This window comes from Pelmatolapia mariae, linkage group LG16_19, assembly GCF_036321145.2.
Source record: "Pelmatolapia mariae isolate MD_Pm_ZW linkage group LG16_19, Pm_UMD_F_2, whole genome shotgun sequence".
Taxonomy (NCBI): domain Eukaryota; kingdom Metazoa; phylum Chordata; class Actinopteri; order Cichliformes; family Cichlidae; genus Pelmatolapia; species Pelmatolapia mariae.
In genome coordinates, this window is record NC_086241.1 from 56,347,293 (window position 1) to 56,353,292 (window position 6,000).

Below are 6,000 nucleotides of genomic sequence, written 5' to 3' on the forward strand. Positions count from 1 at the left end.
CTCATTTTACATTGTAGGCCACATGCAGCCCACTTTGACTTTAAGTGGGCCAGGCCAGTGAAACTCCCCGATCTGTCAGGATAAAGATGTTAAACTACACATTGAATCCCTGAGATATATTCATATAAAAAACAGGGGTGCATTTTTTTGTTTTTTGTTTTACTGTGGAACCAATATATTAAAATAATTCTATTTATCTATACAGAGTTGTGTTTTCTTGTTTTTGTGACATGTGGTCTAATAAATGTGTTTAGCAATATACATATGTTACATATGTGCAGGCATACTTACGTACAAGCAACAATTTTAATACTAGCCAAAACTTTTTGGTGCAGACATTTAAAATGAACCATAGAAGAAGGCAGTTTGTTCCACATTTTTTGGTGCTACAACCTCAAAAGCCTGGATTTTGATATAGCACCATGGAGTAGTTAAAATGCCCTGATCAGTTCACTGGTGATCCATTGCTGGAATAAGGTCTTAGCACATCTGCTGTACATGGGAGCTTTGGTATGCTGGGCTTTGTATGTGATTAATACGTTTTTTAAATGAGTTCTAAATATCACTGGACGCTGCTGAAAGGAAGCAAGAATGATGATGTGTGAGCACGGACTTGGTTTTGTTAACATTATAGTTGCCCTGCTCTGGAGAAACATGAAAAGGGAATTTGTAGATGGAGGGAAAAGTGTGTAGTTAAAGTTGCAGTTTATTAAGAAAATACAAGCCTGGGTGACTTTAGAGATGTAAGATTTGAAATTCAAATGCTGGTCACACGTGTTACCAAGATTCTCAATGAATCATAAGATGTTGCCAGGAAGTCGGCCAGTCAATAAATATTTAGACAGTATTCTTAAAAGTCATCCAAATACTTTCATTTTACAGTATTTTATATTCAGAACCAACATCAGCATGTATATCTGCATAGATTATATTGTCTAGGTTATGCTACAATCACACTAAGAAAAACAATGATTGGTGCTTTTGAAACTGTGACTTCGAAGAGAGGAAGCAGGTCTGCAAGCACTTGCAGTCAGCTGTGATTTTCAAAGCATTTTTGACATGTCAAGATGGCACGAAAAAGAAAAGTAATTCTGTGATTGAATGGGGTCAAGTTGGCAATTCCATACAATATACTTGTGATAATACACAAATTACAGCAATTGAATGGTTAAAAATTGCAAATTTGCTGCCTTCTGTTGCAAATATGTTGACGTACATAGGAAATTCTACATACGTATAAATTCACATTAAACAGAAATTTGCATTAACTCCAGTCCAGAATTGACTCTGCCTCCACAAACAGTGAGATAGCTGCTGCACGATAGTGATTTCACTGCAAAGTGACATTTTCAGTCAGCAACCTTGGTTTTATGCAAGAATACAACCAGTAGGCAACCAGTTGAGTTGAATCCACAGATGAATTACGCTCATTGGTGAAGACTGACTTAAATTGCCAACACTTTGCAATCAGTCTGTGTTTATGAATTAGATGGCAGTCATTTGCAACCCTTTGCCAATCTGTCCGAGAGTGACTGCAGTCAGTGTGAGTTGGACTGTGACTATCTGAAGATAGGCTGCTTCAGACCAGGTGACCCTTCAAAGTGGTTAAGGGTTGGTTGCCTGCTTAATCTCTGGGACACCAATTGGTCATCACAACTACTTGCAATTGATCCCCAAATGTGAAAAAAAATTTAACTACAGCAACCACCGATTTTTCTTACTTGCAAGAAGGTTACTGTCTTATTTTTACTGTACTGTGACTGAGCCATTGAATTCAATCCAATCTTATTTATATAGCGCTAAATCACAACAACAGTTGCTTCAAGGAGCTTTATATTGTAAGGTAAAGACCCTATAATAATTTAAAGAAAACCCCAACAATCAATTAACTTCCTATGAGCAAGCACTTGGTGACAATGGGAAGCAAAAACTCCCTTTTAACAGGAAGAAACTTCCAATAAACATTCTTATACCCGTAAACTATGAGAAACAAATATGAGAAATGCATGAAATAAAAGCATATAAATATTTACATGTGCAGAAGAGACATTAAACACCCTCAGTTATTGTTGGTTCTCATGTTGACACAAGCTAAAGAGGGTTCATTCACGGTGCTTACATGTCTGTCATTCTTTTAGATTTTTAAGATTTTTCCCTGCAAACAAACAAGCACACACATCATATTCACACACCCTCCTTATTTTTGTATGTGCCCCCCTTCTTTTTGTTTTTTACTCAGCCAGCGGCCAGGACCGAATACCACTGTGTGCAAAGAACATGAAAACAAGCGCAGGAAGGTATTAAAAGCACGCACGCAGAAAATTACACAAACGCACACACCAAACTCGCATTTTTTTTGTCATGAACGCAATCACGCATTTGTTTGCTCTCCCTTATAAATAAACAGGCCGAAGTTAAATGAAAAACAAAAATTAGAAATCTTTTTTCATCACGAAGCCCTGAAATGAATTATTCCCTGAACTTTCAGAGTGTTTCAGACACAAATATTTTCTTTGGATGTGCCTAAGGGGAAGTGCACACTGTCGAAAGAAAACAAAACTGGGCGCCATGTAGTTCCTACATTCCACAGTCTGTTTGAGTGTGTGTTTGAAGAGGGCACACCGAGGAGGTTTGATGCATGCGAGTGTGTGTTAGACATAAGTGCGTGTACGTTAGCCATACAGACGTGGAAATATGCTGGAGCGTATGCACATGTTTTTGTAAACAAGCGAGTATACATTTGTGGGAATGTGTATGTTGCATGATGTTAATGAGCCATTCTAACTGTGTTCCCTTGAGCTCCCCCCGGATAAAGATATGAACTCCTCCAAAGAAAGAAAAAATAAAAAGCTGGTTGGGTTGAAATGTCTACTATATTTGTTCTATATGACTGTGATCATTAATACTAGTGTGTGTATCAAGAGGGGCTCTGTTCTCTGTGACGGTAGCAACACAAGACTTAGAAATGACACCACTTTTACTCATCTGTCATTCTTAATGTATGTGGTAGCTCTGCCCTGGTGAGTATGCCTGACTTTATCTTCTGTCACTATTCCTGCAAAATGATGCATCAGGACATGTGCGGCGTGTTTATATTTATCATGGCTTATGGGCTGCTTTCATGTGCTGCTTTGTGCCCCTATGCGTAATCATTGTGTGTGTGGATTTGGTGTCAGATCAGCGATTCTCAACGACCGGCTGGTGTGCACCTCCTGACAGTGCATTTGCTTCAGTGGCCTCTCTTTCATCTCATCAACATGATTTTTCCACACAGCGACAATTATGTTGTGATAAATTAGATATAGAGCTGGAAATATGCCTGCATTTTTCATGCAGCATAGGCTCGCTAAATCTTTTTACTTTTCCTTGTATTAAAGTAAGTAAAGTATACAATGCTTAAGAAATTTATTAGAGCAAAAAACAAGGAAACACAAATATAACAACAAAAAAAAAAACTTAACAAAATTTGCGTTTTTATAATCCGTTTTTATAATCAAATTCTGACTTCTCTGAGAAGTCAGAATTTGATCAAGCATAAACGTCAGCCACTAAAATAAAATGTTCAGGAATGCAAGTAAATAGCTGTAATTTAATATCTTACTCAAAAAATAAGAATGTGCTTTACTATTTTTTCTGCTTTTCAAAATAAAATTGTAAATTTGAAAATTCATGGATAACAACAAAAATTATATTTTAAAAATATTTTAATAAAAAGATATTTTGATGAAAGACCTTCACATAGTGGATTAACCATTCTCACTCAGAGAACGTAAACCTCCGCCGAGGCAGCTCGCTCTTTGGGTAACATTTACTGTAAAGGGAATAGTATTGTATTTTGCATATATTCATTTTGTTTCTTGTTTTTGAACATACTTTAAGAAGTTTTCAAACTAAAGGCATTAGAATTTTATGCACAGTGTCACGATCTGCGGGAACAGACCGTGTGGAGGGTGTTTGGAGGACCCGGGTGTGGACGGAATTAGCTTTAAACAAATATCAAGCCTTTTATTGTGGCTGGTGATCATGAACAAAAACGAGAGCAAGAGCAGAACAGGAGTAACAACTAAACAGGAACCTAAACTGGGAAGAAACTATTAAAACTGAGATAACTATGATAACTCTGAAGACTATGACGATGAAGACTATGACGATGAAGACTATGAAAAACATGGAGTGAGGTAACACAGACGACGCAACGCTAAACACAGGAAGACGGAAGACTTAAATACACACATGAGGTGATCAGGGGAATTGGAGACACATGAGGAAACAGCCGACTAGAACGAATACATGATGCACAGAAAAAGGTAAACCTGAACGCAACGACATGGAAACCGGACTTTCAAAATAAACAGGAAAACATGACGAGAAGCACACATGACACGAACTTGACAACATCAACCATGCAGACCTGAAACATGACAGAATAAGACACACGCAACAACAAGGGGAAATTTAACTCAGGGATGATGACACAAGGGGAACCTGATAAACTACGATGAACTAAAACCGTAAACTAGGCATGACCGAATTTAACTAGATATAACTGAAAAGAAACTAGAGTACAGATGAAATAACAAAATAACATGGAACTCAGAAACACTGGGTTGCATGACCCAGGACCATGACACACAGCTTTAAAGATAAACTAAATTTTATGAAAGGTTGGCATTATTTGACTTTGTAGAGTAGAGGTCAGAGGTCAAAAGTAACATGGTACTTAGCGTCCCCATAAACCATTCCCTATATGCCTTTATGGTGTCAATACAAGCAATGGCAGTAACATAATTGTAAATAGCTCAATACAACATTATTATCACTTTGACCTTCAGATCAATCTATTGACCTTGAAGGTCAAAGGTCAAATGTGTCATGATATTTTAAATCTTTATACGGTACTTTCTACATGTTGACAACACACACAACATTTGTAAGAATCACAGTTTCTAAGTTATAAGACTTTTTGTAAATTTTAATAAATCATTCAGTTCAACTCAGTGGATATATACCAAATTTTAACAGACCGTAAACATGACCCGACTCTACACTGCTACAAAGTTTTATCAGAATTCATTCAGCACTTTTTCAGCTTTCGTGCTTACAGGCAGAATGACACACGCACATGCTACCATAAACATATCCTCCTCGGTAGAGATAATTATTTTAATAATTACCAATACTGGCACAAACCTTGCATTGGGCGGTGGCCTAATAAAGTTATTAAACACTGTATATGACACCTAGGGAATTACACCCCAGGAAATATTACACTAATTAACCTTAATTGTAAAGCACACAAATTATTTACTGACAAGGCACAGGTGTGGCAAGTTAATTTCAATAAGGCAGTAATAAATCAGTAAGTCAAAAACAAGACTGCAACGCAAGAAAGGTTAAACAGGCAAAAACAGTATAATCTAGTAAAAATATTACTGTAATATAATATATATATATTTCTAACAGAAGACATGCACAATCACAGTGGTAAAATAGCAGCCCAACTGCAATTGTCACTGCAAACTAAAGTAGTGTCCCTTATACTCATGCAATTAAGTACAGGCACTGGGGCACAAGTGTGGGAAGGGGACCTCAACAAATGTCCCCAGGCTCCCAACAAGAGTTTCCTCTCCTTACTAAAAAGAAAAAAACAAAACAAAAAAGGTAGAATTAAAGAAAAGACCTAAAGAAGCCAGCAGCAGGGGAGATCTATAAAAAGGAGAAAAAATGTTATCTGAGGTCTACCCTACTGTAATCCCAAACTACAACCTTGATGCTGTGACCCTACTCATAACTAGTAGGCACTGGACAACCAAACAGTCACCAAGAGAAAGAAATCTGGTCCACCAACACCAGGATCAGACTATAAAAAAGAAGGAGCCGCTCACATTTAGGCTGAACACATGAAATCCATTTTCCACCCCTGCTGTCTGCAACTAAGATGAAACCCGAAAAGCCAGGAGGGACTGAACAATGAGCTGCAGGTCCCCTTTATAATCAAGC